The sequence below is a fragment of the Natrix helvetica genome, assembly GCF_964273705.1.
Source record: "Natrix helvetica genome assembly, chromosome: Z".
In the NCBI taxonomy this organism is placed as follows: domain Eukaryota; kingdom Metazoa; phylum Chordata; class Lepidosauria; order Squamata; family Natricidae; genus Natrix; species Natrix helvetica.
This window is the reverse complement of record NC_138554.1, coordinates 56,813,870-56,839,951: the sequence shown is the minus strand read 5'-3', so window position 1 is coordinate 56,839,951 and position 26,082 is coordinate 56,813,870. Positions and strand designations below refer to the sequence as shown.

Below are 26,082 nucleotides of genomic sequence, written 5' to 3'. Positions count from 1 at the left end.
GAAATAAAAGACAAATTTCTCTGAAGATCTGCCAGAGAATAATTCCCTCTGGATTTGCTCTCAGCTTAGTTCTTTATTGCTTATCATATACTGCCTTGAGATATAACACAGCACAAAATAATATATTTAATTGTCTTTTAATTCATCTTTCAAAGGAATTTTTTTTAAACTCAGGATAGTTAAGAGAGAGTGGCTAATACCACATCACAGATTGATCTGCCATGCTGCTTTTTTGTTTGTTTAAAGACATGCAAAAGTATTGTACTAATATTTTTTATTTATACATGTGTGCACATCACATGCCTAAGCTGGAGTTTCAGAACTATTTTCTATGAAATCAACATACCAAATAAATCACAGCCTCAAGTCCTATATGACTTTTACTGTGAATGTATGCTTGCTTTACCAAATCCACCACATGGTGTTACTGGGCTTTGCAGAAAGTTTTTTTGCTCACTGGATATTTTCGTGAACAAAAATATAGATGCTAATTTATTGTGCATCTGGCTGTCAAAGATGTACCAGCTGATTCTAGTAAAGATATGAAGTCTAAGCAGTCTTAAGCGAAATTGAATTCTTTCTCCCTTTCCTAAGATCATTACAAAAATTACCTCTCCAAAATCATCAACAGAGGCTTCCTATTAAATGTAAAACAGCTTAACTGGCAGAAAGAGGAAGCCACTTCCTCTCTCTGTCTTCACTGGTCCATCTTAACTGCTTAGTCATATTTAAAAAATGGGCATGTTAATTGCATTCACACATTAATTTTGTCTTGTTTGGCCCCTGAATTTGCTTTCTAGAGGACTATGGAGACTTAGTACTGTAATGCTGACTTCTAAGAATTCGAAACAATTAGGTAAGCTGGGTCCAAGTAACATTGCTATCAGGTCCTAAGAATCGTGTAGAAATCTTAATACATGTTAAGTTTGGCTTGGCTCCAGGGGAGAGAGTTGCTAGCTTGGTAAATGGTTCAATTATTTATTCTTATATCAAAAGTTTGAGGCTCTCAAAAATATTGAATATCTGGAAATATAAATTATTTTGCTGTTTTAGTGAAGTAGAAACTATCATGGGGAGGGCAAAGAGGGAAGGTAGTATGTTTATTTTTTCAAATTTTATTACAAAATGTGCTAAAAGAAGGAACAAAAATGCATCCATTTTGAAATTCCAAGCTGTTCACTTGGCCTTAGACAGAAGATAACAAGTTTCTACTGTTCATGATCATCTAATAAAAACCGAAGTGCCAGCTTTTCTGCACCTTACATTAAAAAAAAAACACTTTGTGCCTATAAATTTTTCTTCTCTCCTTAAGGTAGCCCATAGTAATTTCTTGAATGGAAAGCTGCATCTCTCTCCCCATCTTGCATTACTTAACACTGGAGTTTCAGGACCTTCAGCTATTTAGAGTTCAGCTTTTTAAAAGGGCTTAGAGGGGTCAAAACCTAATATACTTCTTTTTACATGTTGATGCCTTCACTGAATTTATGGTTTCTGTGAAAAGGGAAGGACAAACCTAAGGCACAAGCACAAAGGGGTAGATAGCTAAACTGCACCTCCCCTCCCTAATTACTTGAATATCATTGTTGGATTATTATTGTTCCCCTAACAAGAAAAAACATATTAAGGGCTGAAATTTCATAGCAGACTATTTTGTGTAGTGGTAACTGATTTAACTTATAGAACCTCAACACAGTATTATCTAATTGCTATTTCAAATTAGGACCTTGATATAATATATGAATGTGCACTTGTTTAAAATGCAGAAACAGTCCTAGACAACAATGTTGGTATTTTCTTTCTCTCTCTCTCTCCCCCCTCCCCTATCTATACATACACGGGGGGGGGGGGGGGAGGACTGCTTTTGCATTTCAAACAAGTGCATATTCAAGAGCCTTAATAAAATTGAATGAGCTTCTACACTTTTCTGCTTGCTTGGAAGTCTTACTTGGAAGTAAAAAATAAAAAGGGAAGACGCTTAGATGCTTTTTGCTTGTTGCTATCACAAAGACTATGAGAGAACCAGGGCAGTTTGACTTTGTTCCACCTGAACATTTACCAGACCTTGAGATCATTTCCTACCATATTTACTGTTACTCTGTCATTCTACAGAGTGCAAGGCATTGATATGTTTAGATAAAAGATATGTTTTCAGGGAATGAATGTTTTGCTTTTAAATATGTTTCTCATAACAATTCCTTTCCCATGAAAAGTGAGACATTTTGCCTGCCTTGCCTGCCTCTGTACAGCAACACACATTCCTTTGTATTAAATCTTTCTGGTTTGCCAACTTGCTGGAAAGATACTGAGTTCCTTTTCCTTTTTTCTATCAGTCTGATGTAAAAAAAATTCCCTGTACAGTATAATATTCAATTGCATGTTCTGTTCTCTTACTGATATATTGAATCACCACACAGTTGTGATCTTTTATTGTAGGGAAGCTGCACAAATCCCTGCAGTCGGTTGAGACTTTTGGCCACCCCTGTATAAAGGAAAGAAATATGTTTCTTTCCCTTCACTGTATTTGCTTGAGCAGAGTTCTATTGTCTGTACATGTAAGCTGTGAGATAGACGTGGAAAAAGTTCAAAAAGAATGCATTATCCTCAGCCCCTCCCTAATGTATACAGATTGTAACCTGTACAATGAACTGTATGTATTAAAATGTACTTATTTATAAATGGTTAATACTTGGAAATGGTGGTTGACTACTGTGTTCAACACATCTATTTTGACACTTCATGGAGTGGGAAAAGCACTCTGCTAATTTTTCTATCTCATTTTATTCTTTAATTGTTGAGTTGACAAATAACCCTTTATGTGTACTTTTTGCAATGTATCACTCTTGTTACAAAGGCTCTATTTTATAGCATTGGTTCAAAGAAGCGCTTTTCAGAGCAGAATACCTTATCTAATTCAGACTTTTTTTATCTCATTTGGGATGGATATAGAATGGAACATGTCTGAAGAAATTCCAATCTGTTTTACCGACATAACTTTATCCAATATCAATCAATCTCTTGCATATATTAAAATCCTAGATTTGTCTTTGTTTTCAAAAGGCAACTGAAACATAGCCATGATGGGGAAAAAATTAGCAAGATTTTATTTAATGGGACTTCATAACGTTCTGAAGTACATATATTTTAATGATTATTATTAATCCAATGAGAAATATGCTGCAAATATGTTATGAATATTAGATCAAATTTCTGTGTACCTGTTGTTAGTAGAAATAATTTTGCACAATTAATCAGTACTAGCCATGTAACAGCTTATCAGGTTCACTCAATCCATTCTGTCCAACTTCTATATATGTATAAATACTTCGGAAATGCGGATCTGGATAACAGTGCATGCAGATTCTGTATTAGCTTGGTGTTTTCTAAAGTTGAAAAAAAGCTGATATCAAAGATGTCATATTCCAATATGTTCCAATTTGAGCATTATCTTGGAAGGTGCAAAATAGATTGTTTCTCTTCCAGATGTGTACCAAATGAATTTTCAATCCAGTCACCATAGATCTTTGTTCTATTGGCCCATTTGTAAATACAAAGTCATGTGAACACACATCTTAGTGTAACTATTTAATCATAAAATAATGTATGAAGAGTTGTAGTTTATTTTTAAAGTAGTAAATATTTGGATAATAAGGGGAAGGGTGTAAGAATGAAAAACAAGCATAATTCTGGGAATAAATAGACAATAATCTCTCTCTCTCTCCCTCCCTCCTCTCGTGCTCTCTCTCACATACACACACACACACACAGAGAAACTTTACAGGAACAAAGACTAGTTCTGAAATTACTCTATAATAGAAAGTATAGCACTACAACATTGCAGTATATGTCAGTTATTAATTCTACATGTTCTTCAGAAAATCATGTGACTATTACTTCATACCCACATCTGGTATGAATGTATTCTTTATTCCCTACATAGCCTTTAAAATAAAATATAAGATTGGGGGGGGGGGTACTAAACTTTTTTGCTAAGTGTGCAAACATCTGAGTTATAATCACATTCTGGATAATCAAATTTAGTGTAATATTAATGTTTAATTAAAACAAATTTACATTTACAGTATTTGATCCCAAATAACTGTCAGATTGAGATACAAAAGGCCCTTGCTGTGTTTTATATCATTAACCACAAGCAACTGAAAAGTTTCAAGCAACTTACTTACTGATATCAAACATATTTACTAAACAAAAGAATATTGCCAATATAAGCAAATAAATTGTTTTAAAATACTATGTGATATATAGTATTTGGGAAAAAATCTTATTAAAAGTTTCTAGAAAATGAATGTTTTCATATGCAATATGAGACCTAGCATTTATTTAGTATTTTCAGCTCCTCAGAACATGGGTGTCAAATCTTTTGGCTTGCCTGGGCCGCATTGAGTGTAGAGAAATTGTTTTGGGATGCATATAAAATATATAACATAGGTAAGTATATAAACATCAAATTTCCTTTATTTTAAAATATTTTTATTACCTTGTGGGGCCGCATTATTAGCTTTCCAGTACTAACAATACAGGCTACTGATTGGACATGTCTGTCTTAGAGCCTTAGTTAAATCATTCTTGCAACCGCTTTATCAAAATGCAAGTCAATATTATTTTATTATTATTGCTGGTGAAATGTAAATGAGTTCAATAAGATGACACGAACGTTAAATATGATGTTTTTTAATCATGCTCCTGCTCACATCCATTGGCTCATTTCCATTTTAAAAATGGCAATCTGCTTATTTTTAAAGATCAGTATGCTGAGGAAAGGCATTTTCCTCAATAGTAATTAGGGAGCATTCGTATCATCAATCTTTTGGCTATAGTAGTATTCAATATACTACTACGTAGGGAATATTACAGCACTGCAAAATACACCGTTATTCAGAAAAAGCAGCAGGCTGGCATGACTTTCTCTGATAACTGAATTTTCTCTCATATTATTGTCATATGAACACAGCTTCTGAATTTCAAAATTTGAGCTGCTGACTTTCAAAAGTACATAAAGACTTGTGTATTTGAGTTACAACCATTCTACAGGACTGATTTGGATTAATTGTGTGAATTTTTGAATAAAGGTTTTTTAAAAAATCTTAGGTATAGCAATTTATTTTATTGCTATTAAGATATCCACTATTTTTTATTAATACATTACTTTTAATTTATAGTTATGCCCTTGGCTAAAGCTGAAATGATGTATTCGTTTATTCATTCAAATATTTTATTCGAGATCATTTATTCTAAATTACTAATTGCCACAGAGCAGGAAAGGACATGAGAAGCCTTCTGCCCTCATTCAAAAATAAAGATTTGGTTGATCTGCCTATGCTTTTTGAGGAGTTTTCCTCACAAAACTCAACATGCACACCCATATGCTAATCCAAAGCCAGGATAGCCAAGCTAAAGTATATGCCTTTAGCCACTAAGCAGCATGCCAGAGTCACAGGGAGGGACAAGGCCAGAAAAATAGATACATGATGAATAAAAAATACAATTTTAATCTATATATTTCGAATACATCATTAAGCATCATTTCCCCCTAATTGAATGAATTGATGACTTTTAAACAAATGCATTTCTACCTATAAAATGAATTGCTGCCTCCTATGGGTTATATAACAAGAGTCTTCTCTTTCCACCAGTAAATGTCCTTAAAAGATCATTGTTTCCACCTGCAGTAAATGTCCTTAAAATGTGGAGGAGATGGATGGAGATAGCATAGAAATTGCCATAGTCATAGCAGATATTTGACTCTCCAATAATATCAGAGGCTCGAGTCTTTCCCAAGGATCTGGAACAGTCAGATGTTGATGATTAATGGTGTTATAGGTATGATGCAGGATGTAAGTTGTTCCAACTAAAGCCACCTTTTGCAATTGACTAATAGTAGTTTTGTCAGTGCCGATGGTGTGGTACTCCAGTTGTTTTGAGTTTGCACCCAAGGCTCCTATTCCTATTGGTATTATCTTTGCTTTCCTTTGCCACAGTTGTTCCTATTTCTAGTTGCAGGTCTTTGTATTTTGTTATCTTCTCCAATTATTTTTCTTTTACTTTGCTGTCTTCTAGTAATTAGCAGTAGTTCTAGTAATTTTTAATTAATAGTTGTTAAGTCTGGAGTGCTATGTGGCAGGTACCTAGGTTTGAATTTTAAAGTCCCACAGCCTTCATTTTCTATGACTTTCCTAAGTTATGGTCCCATCAGTTCTTGCTTGCAAGAAAATTGTATTCTTGCAGATCTTCCAATGCACTGTTGTTATTATTTTGTTGTGCCATTGCTTGTAGTCAGTCTGTATGAACATCTTGCAGCAGCTAACCACTGTTTCTTTGCAGAAACAGCACTTGCTGTCAATTGTTGTCTTCTCAATTCTGGCTTTGTATGCATTAGTTCTTAAAGTTTTGTTTTGTGTAGCCAGAATTAGCCCCTCTGTGTTTTTATTCAATTTTACTGCTTTTAGGAGTAAAGGTTTTGTTGCCAGATCTCATTATTATCTACTTTGTGTACTATCATGAGCCGTGGTGTTGCAGTGGTTACAATGCAGTACTGCTGACTGCCGGCTGCCAGCAATTTGGCAGTTCAATTCTGACCAGCTCAAGATTGACTCAGCCTTTCATCCTTCCAAGGTCAGTAGAATGAGGACCTAGATTGTTGGGGGCAATATGCTGACTCTGTAAACTGTTTAGAGAAGGCTGTAAAGCCCTGTAAAGCGGTATATAAGTCTATTGCTATTTTTTATTGTGCTGGTCATGTAATACTTTGTCTTCCCATGTCTCTCTTATGTTCACATTTATTTGCTACCCATCTTGCAGTTCAAGGTGACTCTTAATACACATTCTTTAGTGCTTAGTTTCTTTGCTACCGCTGCCTAGCAGTTCACAACATCACATAAACATTTGATTCTGCCAGGAAAAAAAGCAAGTAATCTTACTTTGTGAGGCCCAGTTATGTCTCTGTAGCATTGAATAGAGAAATCTGATTCTAGGGGCTAGGTATGATTTACCATACAAAACCAACTTTTTTCTATATAAACGACAGGAATCAACTGTTTCACCTAGATGTTACACCAGGGCTTGCTCCTGGAATCCTGTTAGATCCTTTTGCCTAGGAAGAAAATACAGCTGCAAACATGTGGACATTATAGTATACAATTTCACCAAGGAAACAGCTTAGAAAGTTCTGAACACCAAGACCAATTCCTTTGAAGTACCTGAGCTGCCTACTAAACTCTATTCTCTTCCATTTCCTGATCTTTTTATATCATCGACCAAGAAATGGTCTCTGCAACTTCCTCTTCCAGAGCTTTCCCCTCTTATCATCATCATCATTTCCCCCTCAGGTGCAGGGTTCGCTTTTCAGATCAACAAGCACTATCTTATACAATCAAATGCAGCATCTGGATCTAACTGGGCATTTTTCGCTTTTTGTCTTGCCATGTCTTATGGGATAGAAACAAGCCTATTCTCTTTCTCCATATCTTCACTGTTTCAGTTTTGTCATTTCTTCCCCATAAGTTCCATAAAAATAGGGGGTGTAGAAACAATAAGTGGGGATAGTATGTCAAACAAACTATTACTTTTTGGCATATCTTAAATTTTATAATTTGGAATGACATTTATTTATCTTGTTTGTCTTGGGGCTTTGATGCTCCATATGAATTTTTTAAGTGAAGCCTTCTGTTGTATGAGTAAACTACAGATGAATTTCTTTTTAGTGGGTTTTATTTTTGCCATAGGTTGTAAAGAGGATTTTTAAAAAAAGAACTACCATTTTCCTTAATCTGAATCAGTACTGTAATGGATTAAAGGGGAAGATTTTGATTCTATTGGAAACCCATATTGACAATTTCCAACTCCAACATCCCAAACAATTTCTCACTGATTTCTCTCTGTTCCTTTGTCTTTTCTGAAAAAAGGGAAAGTAGGGGGTGAAAACACGAAGAAGAACCACTTGGAATGCATGAGATTAATCCCCAGGAGCATATTCTGTAGGATTCAGTTCTAAAAGTATAATTTCATAGCACCTTCACATTCTGTGGAAAACTTATAGACAATATTAATTTGGAATGGGGATCTCATGGGGCAAGGTTTAGAGCTCCAGACTCTTTGGTTCACTATAAAAGTATCAATAGTCAATCCTGTAGGAAGAAAGAAATGCTAATGAATTTAGAAATGAGGATACAAAATATTCTAATTTGTGTGACCAACTTTATATCACCATATTTGTCCACTAGAGGTCAGGGAGGATTCACAAATACGAGTTTTGAATTCTCAGATTTGGTGGCTTTTTTGAAGCAAGATTTCTATCACCCTTTGATCATACATCTGAAATCTAAAAATTCTGAAACTTAAAATATTGAAGGAAAGTAGATTGAGGAAAAGTGAGTTAGAAAAGCATTTAAAATGAATAATTATTTAAAAAAATATTTTGATATTAAAAATGGGAATATTGGAACTAAATGCATTATGGACTTATGGCTTTTCATTTACAGTGCAAATATATATATTTCTTCTTAATGAAACAATCCAGGGTAAATTATGCATAGAATAATATTTTGCATGAGGAAAATTTTTACAAGCAGCAGGATAAGGGTTAAAGGAAAAACTTTTGGTATTCTCTAAACATCAGAATCTAGATAGTGATAAATTTCAATTCCATGTCCATAAGTTCCTATAAAAGTATTACCCCAAATCACAGTCATTTTAGATTTGTACCCTTACAATAAAACTGCTTTATTTCCAAATGAAGGTAAATTATTCTTCAGCCCCTGAAACTTTCCTCTAGAATCTATTCTTCTCATACTTGTCAAATGGCCTATTTAGAACAAAAATGTGCTTATAAGCGTGTGCATTCATCTTGGAGAGGTCCTTTTTTTTTTTTTTTTTTGCGACCAAACATGTTTGTGTATCTAGATTTGTTGGCTCTGGAGTCTGAATTACCGGTGTTCTCTAGATGTTTGTTTAAAACCACAAGATTTGGGATGGGAAAATCTGGATAATCAATAGGCAAATAGCACATTAGAGTTAAGTTGTTGTTGGGGAGGTATCTCTTTACTTCCCTACTAAATAGTTGTCTGGATTTTTGAAAATCTGGAAATGTTTGGCAAGATAACTACCACTAGGTCAAACCCAAATGTTTGGTAACTGGGCACTCTGAAGAATTGCCCTGACCTTTTTAGCAAGACCATGTGCATAATACTGCATCCAGCTCTGCTCACAATGATACAAAAAAGATGTTAAGACTCTAGAAAGCGTGCAGAGGAAGAGCAATAAAGATGATGAATGGACTGATGGCTAAAACATACTGTATGATGAGCAATTTCAGAACTGAGTATGTCTAGTGTAATGAAGAGAAAGACTAGGGGGTGACATGATAGAAGCTTTCTAATATTTGTGAGGCTATCACAAAAAAAGAAAGTGCAATCTATTCTCGAAAGCATCTGAAAGCAGGACAAGAAGTAGTGGACAGAAGCTTATCATAGAGAGATCTTATCTAGGAAATTTCCTAGCAGTGAGAAAAATTAATCAGTGGAATGCCTTGCCTTCAGAAGGTCCCTTCCAACTCTGTTAATCTGTATCTCCTGCATATATCAGGTTTGTGGATTTGAATCTTTGCCTTATCAAAACTTTTTTTAGGATAGAGCATGATACTTCAATCCTCTCCCATTTTAATTTTGCATCCTCATCATAATGCCCAGTTTCTTGTGGCATCAAGATGCTGCAACAACCATAGAGGATGCTGCAGATCCTCTATCTAGTTCATCCTCAGGCTAATGAGGAGGCAATTCACATTCTTTAGTTGTTCACTATTAAAAGTGGTGTTTTTCCTCTTATACTGGCACAATCTTGCCATAATACCAATCTACAATGCTTCACTGATGATATGGTTGTTTATATAGTCAAGGGCTAGCATCTACCCAGCTCTCTTTGGCTGAATAAATCTCCTGTAGCACATTCCCTTTTGCTCCTACTGAGGACTGGCCTCTATAGAGCCGTTGGATAGAAGATGGGTGGCAAATAAATTTTCTAAATATAATTTATTTACATTTTTGCTTGAGCTACAAGACAAAGTAGACAATTCATTTGTCAGCCAGGATATTTTTGGTAGGTGATGAGGTGTTGTGTTCCCTATTTTGAATATGAAATAGTTGATCTTCTAAGAAACTGGTATTGCCAGGTCAGACAACCATATTCTGATCAATGGAAGTATTTATTTCCCGTTGAATAGCCTGCTTTGACATGCAACGTGCTATAGAAATGGAGTGGTAGTTGGAACAGTTCGTTCAGAGGATTTACTATGCTGCATGGCATGATCCCAGGTTGCAGCTGCTTTACATTAGAGAACTGGAGACCTCACTCAAATTAGACTCAGATTCTCTTTAAACTTTTATTGGAAAGAATGTAAGACTTTTTTTTTACAGTGTGCTTAAATTAGCAGGTTTGTGCTCATGAAAATGTCATGACTTCTGTACTTGGCATTTACAGGATTACATCATCACCCACATCTTATTTTGGAATGCCAGCAGGAGGAGTTTTGGAACCTTTTTTAAAAAAAAAGATATCTTGGGAAAGAAGTCTCTTCACTGATGAAATGTATACCTTGTCACATTCTGATGACTCTGCAAGTATAAGAAATACAGAAATATGTGTTGTATTGAGACTTCCCAAAGGAGACCTCCCTGTTATTGTTTTTGTTATGATAACTGCTTTTCACATATTTGGGACATCTAAATGCTGATTCTGTAGAATAAATCAAATTCATCCTTATTCATAATAAGCAGCATTGTATTAATAATGAGTCTTCTGAGAAAAGTTGTCAACATCAGAATAATCATGTACCAGAAAGTAAATGTGAAGCTTATTTGATTTATGGAAATGTATTTATAGATGATGCAGATGTATCTGTTTTTAATCTTTGAGAGACCTATTAAAGTTCCATAAAATTTCCTCCCCCACACAAAATTGGATTAAATTTGAATATTAAGAAATGGGAGACGGACAAGAAAAGGCAATGGGGGTTATAGGAAGAATTTGATAGGACTATTAATCTTCTGGGAGGTTAATAGTTCTGCACCAAAACAAAATATTCCAACTGACTGCTGGCCAATGGAAGAAAATGGATACAGAAAAAGGGGCTCAGTTTTCCCTAGCAATGTTATGGAGAGTAGTTGGAGAGTGGGTTTTATTTTGTGGGTGGGTGGGGGGTGTCTTTTATGCATATTAGTGAGCTTCAATTATTATTGCTGTGAATTTATATACTGGTGTTGTAATCACAAGAAGGATGTCTGAATGTGTTCTACATGATATATCTGTGCAATATTCATGTAACTGAGTTTTTGATTAATAAACATTTGCAGAATCTTCCTGTCTGAACTTATATACTATCAGGCACAAAATTTCAGGACATGAGATTTTATCACTAATGATGGGCAAAACAAGAACCTGGGGTTTATTTTTATTTTTTTTGAAGGCAGGTAATAGGACAATACAAAACAATTCTGATGATTCAGCGCGAGAAGAAATATGTGTTAACAAAGCTATGTAGCTGTGCTTTTAGAACTAGTTCATACATTTCACTAAACCACAATGTGGCTTGCTTCACTTTGACAAAGTATGGTATGTGAACATAGCCATTATTGTTTATATATAACTAGTCGATTATTCTAGACTGATGTTGCGCATGAACTAAGTTCAATGAGTTGTTCAACTAACAATGGTTAAAACCATGGCTTAGTGTGTTGTGTGATCTCTATATGAGTTACTTTAAGACAGATCAAGTGTGGAATCAAGAAACCTCTATTTCATCTATCAGTCATATCTAATATGCTGCTTAGTTCTTATTCTCTTGTCTCGTTTATAGCTAAAAGGATAAATAATTTCTTATTCAGTTTCACTTGTTCACAAGGGTTACCTGTTGACATCAGCGGGTATGAATGACCAGCGTTAAAAATCATGATGTTTTCTACTTCAGATTTGCTTGATCATCTATATTAAAGAAAGAGGAGAAATACAATATGTTGGACCAGGATAATTTCTCAGTCTTGAAAATTTAGCGTTACTTATATCTAGCTTGTGGGGCAACATGCATTCAAATTCTCCAATATGCAAAGGAATAAATATGCGAAACGGGATTTGTCCACTTATGCCACTACTGTGAGAAACAAATTTGGTACTGAAATAGGCCTCAGCCTGAAGCAGAAAGCTGTCTTCTTAATTTAATAAATCATGGTTCAGCTAACCATGAGCCAATGTCCCATGCAAACATCATCAAAACATGGTGAAGCCAGTGAATTTATTGAGTTTATTTATTATTTCCCTAGCAAGCAACTGAAAATGTGCTTGTCTGCATTTCTTGAAGTTTCATACTTTGCTGATAGTACCATTCAGCTTTCTTGGCAATCAAGTCGGCCCTGATTAATACTTGGGGTTGGGGAGAATGCTTGGGAATTTTATGACTGTTCACCGGAAAGCTGTAAAAATAAATCTGAAAGAAACCTTCCATTTTTGTAAAATTCCAAGAAACATGCATGGATATAGAATCAGATAGTATTAATATCTTTTATAATGTCTCTATATGCAGATATCTGTATATAGTCATCTGAAAAGCAAAAGTCTTTGAATTCAGTTTTCACGACAATGTCTTTACCAAACCTATCTGAGGAATGCCTGTAAGATGAAACTTTTAAAACGGTGCCTTCCTGTGATCAATATAATACGTTTTTTAAAATTATTTTTAAAGATTTTCATGTGCAGAATTATCTTTCAGGAAACAGTTTGTCTTTTCTGTCCTGTTTGTATCATATTCAGATTTTAAATATGAGTTTTTACTTGCATTTCAATAGTTTTTTTTACTATTAATATATTTTGAAAAACTATACAGTTATCATTGCTGCTTCCACAAATTAGGGTATCAAATGAGGTCATCATTGAAGAGGTATTTTATAGCAAGACATAAAAGCTGTATCTTGGAATATGCTTCAATATGTGGCATAGTAAGGGTTCTTGGTAAAATGAATTCATACATAATTTATATTGACTTTGAGAAGTAAACATGTATTAAAATATTTTTGATTTGAACTACATTCAAATAAATAATTTAACAATTTCAGTTAAATATGTCACCCAAATAGTTAGAGTGGCCATAAGTCAATTAAATAAATGGGTGAGTAATCTAAATAAATAGTACAAACTAGGGAGGCCATACAAATCTAATCTAATCTAATCAATAAATTAAAGAAACAATTAAGTAGCAACTCCAGAGAACTAGTTACTATCCAGGATGAAGCTGGGCACATATGGCAAAAGTAGTTCTAGTTTCTGGAATTGCTGCACTTTTAACTTCCATGCCATAAAGTTAATTATTGGGAAGGTCTTGAAAGCATTGGAATGCAAGCTGTGCAGTTTGGCAAATTCTCAATCATCAATGTCCCAATTTCCTTCTTTTTAGCCTGTACTGGCTACGCAGAACTTCGGTTTTTGTTGGTAGGTTGATTTAAAAGACCTCTTAAGTTTGGAACAGCTATGCCCAGAGAGAAGAAATCCTGGCCAAACTTCTTTTTATCCTCCTCTTGTACAGGAATAAAAATAAATTTGAAAGAGCAAAAATGCTGCAATGGAAACTGACTGGCCCCTTTTCTAACTGCTCCTGCTTAACAACTAGAAAAATAAAGTTCTTTCTGGATTATACAACATGCCAGAGCATGGCTAAAGAAAACTAACAATCTCAACTATAATTACAGTATGATTAAAGTGCACTGACTTAACTGCAATTTGGGCCTTGCGACATTTTAAATCAAATAACAAAGTGGCTTAACAGGTTATATCAACACCGAAATAGTAAGTATCTTCCACATTAGTCATGAAATATTTGCAATTTATTCAAATATTTAAACTACATCAAATCCTTTTTGTTATTTTTAAATAAAAATGATCTACTCTTTCTTTAAAATCTTTTTGTTCAACAACTAATTGGTATTGAGTTTCAGAAAAGCTTATTCTGCATCCTCCTGTCGGACAGTTCATATTTTAAACCTATTTTAAACATAAACAAGTTATTTCAAATATTTTCCTAATACACAGCCTAAAAACGGGGTTTTAATTAAAAACAACTGCTTTTATTAAAAACTTATTATTTAATGAATCATTCTTCAGCTGGCAAGAAGGACACTCATCATTCTGTTTTATCTCTACTATCTGGTCATTTCTTAATGATATTATCCATAGCTTCTGAAACATCTAATATTGGCAACAGTCAAGTCAGAGGGATGATGAATCAAAGCGATGAGGGGAAAAGCATGCAGCTGGAGACTCCAGCCTCTCCTAGCAGAAACTACTTCCTAGCTCAGTGAAATAAGTGCCTTGGGCTTTTACTGTTCCTGCAGAAATATATATATGTATATTTAGGACACACTAATCTAGCATTCTTACAAACATTCTCTGATTTCAAAGATTTTTCAGACAGTATGAGCACAATAGCAACTACTTTAGCCAACAATTTTACAATTCAAAAATGAATACATACACACACACACACACAATATTTTCAGGTATATCTTTCTAAAGAGTGGGTGGACAATTGGGGGGTCATCTGCAGCTCCAAATTGACTTTTTGTGATTCTCAGAGCCGCTCTTGATCAAGATTAGTGAAAGCAGCCAGCACAGTTTTTTACCATGTGGAAATAAGAAACAAACGGAAGCTATAGTACTTACCATGAAGCAGACAAACCAGAGCTTAAAAGACCAATCAAACAAATTGCCCTCTCCCCCCCAAAAAAAAACACTCCCCAAAAATGTAACCATACCAACAGGGTTTGCAGTCCACAACTAAAAATGATAAATTAGTTAAATTATCTAATAAAAAGTTGCTTATTTCTGTTGTTAAAAGGAATTCCTGTTATTCCGCCTGTTAATAAATGAGAGAGGGAAAAGATTTGATCTACCAAAAGATGACAAATAATATACTGTAGATATCTTTTAAGAAGTAATATCCACTGAGTTCAGTATTGGTAGCTCAAGAAAATGCACAAATATGAACCTGGTCAGCTTGGGAAGCACCATATCCCTTCTAGTGTTCTCTAATAGCTTCTAGAATTAGCCAACCATTTGTTGCAATGTCACAGTGATGAAGACAATATCCGGGTGATGCCAAATTGTTTATAAGTCAGTGGTGGGGAGATGTTATTAATTAGCTGTAAGTTAAATGTTTATCTTCACATGCTGCCAAGAATTTCTGGAAATACTGATACATGAAAATGTTGCAACCAAATTGGGTTTTTGGTTTACTTAAAAAAAATAACAATGCATTACAGTACGTACAGTACAGTTTTATATATTGCCCTTCAATCAACTGTGTCAGGGCAGTTCCCATCAAGATAAGATTTAAACCAATGCTTTCATTTATTTCTAAACTAGCTCACTCTACTGTGTTCTGAGAAACATTGCTTTTGTTTTTGGAATCTCAGAAACATTTCCAGTATTTCACAATTGCTGCACTGTTTTGGTCTAGCAAGCTGAAAATTTCTGCTTTTATTCAAGGTGACTATTCCATAAGAAGAACTAAAAGATAAAGTACCAAGAATTCAGAAATTTAGGGATATCACAGCTTGTCTGGTCTTTTCTTGTAGTGCTAATTTATGGGCATTTGGCTGGCTTTATGGGCATATGGCTGGCTTTCAAAGCCGAGGAAAGTCTAGCTTAGTTAACAGTTGGATGAGAAATTACTAGTGAATCCCAGACTTCTAAGTTAGACTTAGAAATCCAAAAACATGCTGGGAAAATGCAATGCCAAGCTATTTTTGTTCTATTGTGAAACAACTGCATAGGCTGCCTATAAAGTCAGCATCCCAACTTCTCAAAAGCCCTTACATTTCTCTTTTACTCGCAAATTAATTTCCTTTCTCATATAATTGTTTCCACTTTCTTTTACTTCAATTATCCTCAGTTAAAATGCTAAATTAAATGTTAAATCAAAATTGCAAATAAAAACAAGAATGAAGTAAAAACAGAACAAGATAAAATATTTCATTGGCAGTGGACTGATCAGTGGATTAAAAAAAGTCTAATTTTATAAGCTTTGTGACAAAACATAGGTACATTCAAGGATACTATATCATATGGATCTGATAACAACAATTGTACATAAAAAAGATCAGAATCAATGTTTTACCAGATAAAGAGTAATAACACAAGTCCTTATATCCTTATGGAGAGAACAATGTAGGAGGACATGAACTGTTGTTTCAACAGCCTGTTGTCCATAGGAGCAAGGTTTCAGCTCATAGGGAACTTTTTTGTATCAGCCTCCCAATATGAAGCATGATAAAGTTAGTGCTCTTTAGAATTTGGAAACAATTGGCTGATTTCCAAGGAGAAATTGTGAACTTTTTCCCTTTTTCCAGTGAACTGAAGACACCTCTGCAAAAAGCAGAGACAACAACTACCATGACAGAATGAAGAGCCAGTGAATAGATGGAGTCTTTCTACTTCCTCTCTGGAGAAGGATTTCAAATCGCTCACAGGGGTTCCAGATTGTTGTTCTTCAAAAGGAGAGTGCAAAACAATGATTTCTGGTGCGTTTAGAGCTCTAGGAGAAAAAAGAATAGCTACCTTGTTCAAATTGCAGCTGGCACCTTTAAAACTGGATTTGCATACCATATTTTTTGGAGTATAAGAAGCACCTTTTTACCCCCCCCAAAAGAGGGTGAAAATCTGGGTGCATCTTATACTCCGGATGTAGCTCCACACAGGTTTCCTTTGCTGCCTGTGCACTCCGGATGGCCAGCAGCCAAGCCGGCAATCGGCCGTCTGCCTCTAATCTGCCTGCCCTATGTCTGCGCCTGGCTCCTGCGCCTTTGCCAGACTGTGCTGCCCTCTCACTTTTCTTCCTGCCTCCCCCAGCCGACGGTGCTGACCAGGAGAAAACAGGTGGTGAGTCTGTAGAGGAGGAGGAAGGCACTTGGCTCTGCGATGTGCACCAGGGAACTGGGAAGGAAAGCATTTTCAGGTGGCAGTGCATGCTGGAATCGCCTGCCTTTGGCCTCTGCACGCGCCCTTTTTGGAATCGGGGAGGGGACCCTACAGCCCAAAAATGTTTTCATTGAAAAGACTTTCATTGCAGTTCCCCAGGCAGCTTTGGGAATCAGGCTCTGACTGAGGTAGCAAAGACATTAGCCAGATAAATATTGATGGATGCTGCTGGGAAAGAGGCAGAAAGGTTTTTTCCCTAATTTCCTCCCCCAAAATCAAGGTGCGTCTTATACTCCGAAAATATGGTACTTCTTTTTCTAATGACTTTTAGAAATTGGTTGTAACTGTTTTACAGTTATTATTGAATCAACACGTTTGACAGCACTGGGCAAGTTTCTTTCAGTCCTTAGCTAAAGATTTTTCAAATAGAAGTTTAAGGATTTAAAAAATAAAGGAATAAACAACAAAAGGGTGGTTAGGATGTTGAATTTAGAAAGTCACAAATGGTCTTAGGGAACAGATAAATTTGAAATAAGATTTTAGCATTATAAAGAATCTCTCTTATAGGAAAATTCTTTTATTTTGAATTTATATATATATATATATATATATATATATATATATATATATATATATATATATATATATATATATATATATATATATATATATATATATATATATATATATATATATATATATATATATATATATATATATAAATATATATATATATATGACTTTAAAATTGAATAGTAGAAAGAACTAGAAGGAATTAAAGATTATAATTAAAGAAGAGGAATATTAAATTCAATTTAGAAATACAAACTAAAGAAAAATATTTTAATGTGGGAAATATTGAAGAATATTTTTGAATAATGGACTCCATAATTTGAACAGTGTCTTCCTGTATAGATAGACTGCAAAGATCCTATGGAAGAGGAACAATATTACTTAACATGGACCTAAAAATGACAACTAGAAAAATGACATGGGATGAAAAAGAAACCAGCTAAGAATAAAAATATAATAAACTAAGAGTGTGACCTGGGTAATTTTCCTATATTTGATTTAGAAAAGCGGTTTTCTAAAGTTGGAGAGGGAACTCTGGAATGCAAGTGTGTCACCTGAAAGGGGGAGACAGACCCAAACCCCAAAGCCATTGCCTAGGAATGTCCTAGGCAGACAGGCCATTTCCAAAATAAAGCAAGTGCAACTGATTTGTAGACAATGGACAATGGGAGATCCAGGGGGGGAAGAAAAAGTGTTCCTATGCTGTTTATGCATGAAAATTTCAGAACTAGTTTTTCTACTTCTGTACCCATATAACTTTTCAGTAAAGCTATACTCCTGGAGAAGAAATGGCTTTTGCTGTTTAATGTAGTGTGACAGTTGACATTAACTCAATTCTCACAGTAATAGCCTGCCTGGATTCCACCAGGAGGTCAACTTCAAGGTATTATGCTACAGCCAAGGACATGGAAGAAAGAAGCAGGGAGAGATCCTGGCTCAAGAAGAGCCAGTGCTGCCTTAGGCTGAAGCTAGAGCGCAGGCCGCTGGCATGTGCCCAAAACCAACACACAAGAACTCCAAGCAATCACCCGTAGTCATGAAGAAGTGAGTGAGAGATGCTTTGCACCAGAAACCGAAGACCCACTGGGCGACAAACATGGGCAAGGCCACAGAGGCCACAGACCCCGTCTTCCTGCCGGAGTCAACATGGTCTGAGGCAGCAGATGGAGAGCAAAGCAGCTAGCTGAATGGGATGACCCTGCCAATGGAAGATCCTGATCACCGTCCATAGCCTGTCCGTGGACCAGTTGAGAGAGACGTTTGGAGGGATGGAAATGCATCAATACCAGGAGCCATGGCTGCTGCCACAAGCCCAGGAGTAATGGAAACCCCAGTGGCCTTAGTAACTCTTTCTCCTCCTATTTTTCAGCCATGGATGTGGTCAGAGCCCCAAGCAAGCAGCAGAGGCCTTCACCAAACTCCTAGACGGTTTGATAGCAGGCAGAGTGCCAGTGACCTGCCTAACTGAACCCATGAAGCTAAAAGCCAGGACCCACACAAAGCCTATTTGATTTATTGTGGCCCCGGAGATGACAGAGGCCATGGTCCTAGATCTGGTGTGGTGGAAAAAATAGAGCTCATCTGTCAATTGGGATAGAGACACTTGACGGATTCAATGGAAAGTATCCAACCGATATAAGTTTGGAAAGTGCTAAGAAGCTGCCACATGTTTGCAGCTAAGAAAGCGAAAGTGGAACCTGCCAATAAACTAGAGGGAAGTGATAGCTTAGAACTGCCAATTCCCTAGGAATAGCACAGTCTTGCCAAGGGCTTTGGTGAGAAGGAATCCAACGCACTTCAATTCCACCACTCCACAGATGGAGATTGTGCCTGCCAAAGCCAAAACTATATTTGATGACACCTAGGGAGATGAAAGAGCTCTCCACATTCATAGACAAAAAATTAGCCAGGGACTTCATTCAACTGGACTAAGTCAAGGATGACAGCCCCTGTGCATCAACTATATATTCTAAACTGTATATGTGTGGAGTACTCACCCCCTCTAATGAAAGACATGTTGGCCCCTCTTAAAAAGGGAAGAATTTTCACGAAGTTGGACTTGAGAGAGGCATACTACTGAATGAGAATTAAGAAGGGGAATGAATAGAAAACTTTGTTCAACTGCCCTCTGGATTGCTACCATTTCCAGGTGATGCTACAGGGGACCCAAGTGCTGTTCATGCAGCTAATAAATGAAGTCCTGCATGAACACTTATTCATGGAGGTCTTTGTGTATCTGACCAATATACTGATCTATACAGCAACCAAGAAAGAGCATGAGAAATTGGTCAGAGTAGTGCTCAAGAAGCTACAGAGGGCTCAGTTTTTCATGAAGCTGTCCAAGTGTGATTTCCACAAGACCATCTTAGACTATTTAGCATACTAGATTTTGAAAGATGTCATAGAGATGGATCCCAGAAAGGAGGCAACTGCAGAGTTTCCTCAACTTCGTAAACTTCTATCATCAATTGATCCCCACATTTCCTCAAGTTGTCCTGCTGATAATGAATTTGTTGAAAACAAAAGGGGAAGCTAAAAGGGGAGCCCTTGAACTGGTCACTTGAATGCCAAGCCACATTTGAACAAGTAAAATATATTTTTGTTGCTGATCTGGTTCCAAAAGACCTTGACCTAGAGGAGCCCTTTGTAATACAAGCAGACACCAGTGATGTAGCCATGGGGGCAGTGCTACTCCAAAAGAATGCAAAAGGAGAATTGCAGCCAAGTTCCTACACATCCCTCAAGCTTGCTGAGACTGAGAAATGTGCTATCTGGGAGAAGGGCTCTCCTAACCTGGAGGCAGCTTCTAGAAAGTAGTAAAATCCATTTTGAAGTGTGGCGGGCCAGTACTTCAACCATTTTAACTTCACTCTCTGCTATCTAACAGAAGGGTGAAATTTCTTGGCAGACTCTCTCCTGAATGCCACAATACATCAGTGCTTGAAAAGAGGTCATCAATTTCACCATCACCTCTAAGCAAATAGTAGCATCAGCCTTCATGAGACAACAGGAAGCATCTTCATCGACATTGACCAAGGACCTAATGCATAATGCAACCACTAAAGGAGGTCCTGGTAGGGGATGAGTGTTTTCAACAACACTAGAGTGAACTGTCATTAAGTGACAGATTGGCATGGATGGGGAGCAAACCATACTTCCTGGTGAGCCAGAGGACTTTAGTATTGCAGCAGAGTGATGATGCAAAGGAGGCCGGGCGTTTTGGAATTTTGAAGACCATTCAACTTCTAAAGAGACTGTTTTGGTGACTGTGAATGAAGAAAGACATAAAAACCTATGTAGCTAGCTGCCCTGGGTACACTGCAGTGAAGAGGCTGCCCAGCAAACTTCTAAGACTTTTGCAAACTGTGACCAGTCCCATGGCTCCCTGGATGAAGATATCAATGGACTTTATTGTGGAGTTGCCAGAGAGTGCAGAGAATACTGTGATCTGGGTCACTATAGACCTCTTCTCTAAGTAGGACCACTTTGTGACATGCCCTAGGATCCCCTCCACTCGGGCCCAGGATAAGCTCTTCATACAGCATGTGTGCCAGCTGCATGGGGTTCTAAAGTGCATAATCTCAGACTGGGAATGCAGTTCACCTCAAAATTTTGGTGAGTGTTCCTGAAGTTGTTAGACTCCTCCCAGGGTCTTAGGTTCACATATCATCCTTGGGCAAATGGAGCTTGTGAACATATGAATGCACTCTTGGAACAGTACTTCAATGCTTATGAACCACCAGCAAAACAATTGGACTGAACTCTTGCCCTTTGCTGAGGTAGCCTACAATAACTCTGTGCACAGTAGCTCCAGATTTACCATCTTTTGAATGGCCACATATGCAGAATTAGTGCCCAGACCTCCTTCAAGAGCCTCATTTCATTGGCTGAGTAGATGAGTATTCTGAAAGCCATCTGGCCCTTAGTGTGCAAAGCATTAGAAGTAACATGGGAAATGCAAAAGAGATGGGCTGATAAGAAGAGAGTACCTCAGAGAGAGTTTAGAATAGGGGGTGAGGTGTACCTATCCACAAAGTTCTTGAAGTTGGGCCAACCCTGCAAGAAGCTGGGCCCCAAGGTCATTTCTCTATCATCTAGATCAGGGGTGTCAAACAGGCAACCTGTGGGCTGGATGAGTCATGTGCAGGCCACACCCACCCCAGCTCCACAAAGGGAAAAATATCACGATACATCACATGACAGCAACATGATGCCATGAGTTTAACAACCGTGACCTAGATTATAAATCCGCTGATGGTGAATTAAAGTTATCCCAAAAAATGTAGGTGCATTCACCCAGAGTTTCACTGTAGTTTCCTAAAGCCTTTCTGTAGCTCACCACTGAGGTTGGCCATTAAGCCTTGTCTCCCCCCATATGGGTAGGTGGAGAGAAGCACTGCAAGGTTAAGGAGATCCTTGATTCTTGATATCACAAGGGGAAGTTGCAGTATTTAGTTTTATGGAAGGGGTTTCCCTTGACAGAGGCAGAGTGGGTGGCAGTGAAGAACATCCATGCCCCTAGGCTTATTCAGAGGTTCTATGCCTCTGACCTTGATAGGATGTTAGACCGGAAAGCTGCAGTATACAAATAATGTGCTTGTTCGGTTTTTTGCAGGATTAATTTTCTTTATGGACTGTCAGTATGTCATGGTTGACTTGCTATGCATCCCTGCTTGCAACCAGATAACGTTAATGGGAGGGGGGAGACATTAAAATGTAAGAGAGGTTTGGGAGGGAACTCTGGAATGCAAATGTGCCACCTGGGAGTGTGAGACAGATCCAAACCCCAAGATCATCACCTGGGAACGTTTGAGACAGACAGGCTGTTTCCAAAATAAAGTAAATGAAATTGATTGATGGACAATGGATAATGAGTGGTCTGGGGGGGGGAGTTTTTCTATGTTATTTGTGTGCAAAAACGTCAGAACTGGCTTTTCTACTTCTGCACCTATATGGTTTTTTAGTAAAATTATACTCTTGGGAGAAAATGTCACAGGAGTTCCTTGTGCTGTTTAATGCATTGGGACAGTTGACATATGAGATGTCACACTTACTTCAATGTCCATCAACAACCAACAGTGTAGCTACTCAAGAAATGGTCATTACTAAGAATGACAAGTGGACAGGAAGCAAGAAGGCTTAAATTCTGCCATCACAGAAGGCATCAAACCAAATGGGGCTGCAGACATTGAACAGCTTTACCCTCTGTGAGAGAATCTGCCTTTCCTCTCATCAGTTACTGCTAGAAATAACCAGAGATATCTATGGGGAGCACTGGTCTAAAAAGTCAGGATGGTAGTTGTGCAATTGAAGTCCAACTATTTACTATTACGTCCTCCTAAAAACGGGTTAGGCTTGATTCAATGGTGGGTTTTGAAAATTTTTAGAACCTCTTCTGTAGGTGTGGCCTGCTTTGTGGGAGTGGCTTGCTGGCCATGTGACCGGGTGGAAGCGGCTTGCCAGCCATGTGACCGGGTGGGAGTGGCTTGCCAGCCATGTGACTGAGTGGGAGTGGTTTGGCCATCATGTGACTGGGTGGGCGTGACCAACTTGTAAAATGTGGTGAAACTCACTTAACAACGCTCTTGCTTAACAAGCAAAATGTTGACTCAGAAATGCTGGCATTTGAAGCAAGTCTTAAAGCTGTCAAGTTACAAGACCCTTGCACCCCTAACCCTTTAGGGAAAAAAACCCCAGGAGTGTTCAAACCTGACAGCTTTAAGACTTGTGGACTTCTACTCCCAGAATTCCTCCTCCAGTCATGTTGGCTGAGGAACTCTGGCATTGAAGTGTGCAAGCCTTAAAGCTGTCAAGTTACACGACCCTTGCACCCCTAACCCTTTAGGAAAAAAAACCCCAGGGGTATTCAAACTTGACAGCTTTAAGACTTGTGGACTTCAACTTCCAGAATTCCTCCTCTCGCTCTTCATCTTGATGATGTGCAGACAGATGGGGGGAGAGAGCTGAAACCGGTTCTAAACGGCACTGTAGATTTGTGGAACCTCTTCTATAGAAGAGGTTAGAACTGGCAGGAACCCACCCCTGGCTTGATTGCATGATTGAGTTCGCCATTTTGACTTTTTTGACCCCTCCTCTGCTGACACACCTGGAAATAAATGCTTTGCTAGAGCAATGTTAACTAAAAAAATAGTTTGCTGTTCAATGTGCTATTTGTGCAACATTTCAGGCTGGAAAAATGGATTACATAAGGGATCTAACTTGGTGGCAGAGACATGGAAGCTGGAATACAGAGGGAAAACCAGAGCTGTCACAGGACATTTTTTAATGTTATGTAATCAAATAAATGCTGCTTTCCCCCTATGGCTGGATGACAGGAAGAATCTTACAGCTTCTCAATGGCAAAAAGTGTTTTTCTATAACTAAGAGAATCTTGCTTCTGGCCAATGGAAATTTCACAGGCTTTTAAGGAAAAAGGATATATTAATATAATTAGGAGCAGAACAGAGAAACACTTTGATGGGTATATTATTCAGACTAGATGTGAAAAAGGCTAAATCATAACATGGCAAAAAAATCATTGCCCTCTGGCAGCCATTTCTACAGCCCGACCAATTTCAAGGTAGCCTCATTCCAGGGCATTTGGGGACAACTGTTAAGATGAAGGCTGGAAAGGAAAAGGAGCAGTCTGGTCCATTGTGGCATCAAGGGATAGATGTCAGTTGCTGCCCCTGGGGAGTGGGAGAAAGAGCAAAATAAACCTTGCCACTACTATGAATATGGTTTGCATCTCATTCTTGGCATACAAGTAAAACTTTATCTTTAAAGGCCTTTCTAATGTTTTTCAGAAGCAGAACCTCTCAGCACCTTAAATCAGTTTTTATAATTGGGGTATCTTAATGCGGGTTTTTTAACTGTCTATATGATGTAAATTGTCTACCTCCTCCGAGTTCGAGTCCGTGTTTGTGTATCTGTATGTATGTTCTGTATGTACGCCTATGTGTTTTTATATATTTTCTGTGTTTTATATGCCCCATTGTACGCCGCCCCGAGTCCTACTTGGAAAGGGAGCGGCTAATAAATTCAAACTTATTATTATTATTATTATTATTATCATTGCCTTTGGGGCTTCTACTTCCAGTACTGGCTCAGAGAAGCCAGACAGAAGTAATGGCTGTCTTTAGTGGTCCCCAATCCCTGAAATAAAGCAGTGCTCTCAGGTGGGATTAAAAGCACCAGTTAAACTGAGGGGACCAGAGATTTCTTCAAGAAAATTAGACATATGAAGGGAATGTTTCATGCAAAGATGGGCATGATAAAGGATCAACATGGCAGGGACCTAACAGAGGCAGAAGAGATTAAGAAGAGGTGACACAGAAGAACTGAGCTTAACATATCCCTGATAACCATGATGGGGTGGTCACTGACCTTGGGCCAGACATCTTGGAATGTGAAGTCAAATGGGCCTTAGGAAGTCTGAGTAACAACAAAGCTAGTGGAGATGAGAGTATCCCAGCTGAGATATTCAAAATCTTAAAATGCAGTAAAAGTGCTACACTCAGTTTGGAAATTGAGCAAATTTGGAAAACTCAACAGTGGCCGCAGGATTGGAAAAGGTCAGTTTACATTCCAATTCCAAAGAAGGGAAATGCCAAATAATGTTCAAACTACCGCACCATTGCACTAATTTCACATGCTAGTAAAGTTATGCTACAAGCTAGGCTCCAGCACAGAGGTGGGTTCCTCCTGGTATGGTACGGTATGGTACGCCAGAAGAGGTAGCGAAAAATCTGGCACACCGGACAGGACCGGTAGCGATGGTGGCCTGGCCACGCCCCCATACCGGCAAAAGAAAGAATATCCCACTGTCTCGGAACTGCACAACGCTGGGGAGTTCTGCATGGACGCGCCTGACAGCAGCAGTGGCAACAGCAGTGGTAGAGCGCACCCTGCCTTCAGAAGCCCATTCCCCCAGCCAAATAAACTGTGGCGGCACCAACGGGCAGCAGGAGAAGGAAGAAAGTGCTCCAGGAGGGCAAGTGGTGCACATGTGCAGCAGCCTCAGGACATCTGCCTGGCGCCTATCCTCCTGGAGCACTTTCTTCCTTCTCCCACTGGCGAAAGAAAGAATATCCCACCGTCCATTGATGCAGCCGTGGTTGATTCAGCTTGGAGAATGGCCCCTGAAGGCATGGTGTGCTCTACCACCACTGCTGCAGCTACTGCTTCTCAGGCACATCCACGCAGGAGAACTCCCCAGTGCGGCACAATTCCGGGATGGCAGAGAGACAAGGCAAGCTCTCCCTCCACCGCTGCCACTCATCTGGCAGGCTGCCAGGCCCGTTCACGCAGAGGAAACCATGTGAGCGTGAAATCTTCACCCACGGGAAAAAGTGGCCTAGCGCGGAGTCCTTTCCGTCACCCGGCATGGCTCTTGTGCGCTACTGGGTTCCTGGTGGGTGATCGGGAGAGGGTAGGATGGGAGCTGCTCTCCTGGGTTGAGCGCTAATTTCTTGGGCTCAGCTGCAAAGAGCCTTGTGGGTAAAATGAGCCACCTCTGCTGCCACTGACAGAAGGGAGATT

General features: G+C 38.1%; 1 protein-coding gene across 6 annotated transcripts in view; it reads left to right on the top strand.

Annotated features, from left to right (window-relative positions):
- Nucleotides 1–10,615, top strand: part of TANC2 (tetratricopeptide repeat, ankyrin repeat and coiled-coil containing 2) — a gene marked incomplete at its 3' end in the record, with an annotated part of 370,267 nt that extends 359,652 nt beyond the window's left edge. For all 6 annotated transcript variants that reach the window (XM_081933706.1, XM_081933707.1, XM_081933702.1 and 3 more), the window contains one exon: nucleotides 10,489–10,615. The remainder of the gene's footprint in view (nucleotides 1–10,488) is intronic.
- Between the last annotated feature and the right edge of the window lie 15,467 nt (nucleotides 10,616–26,082).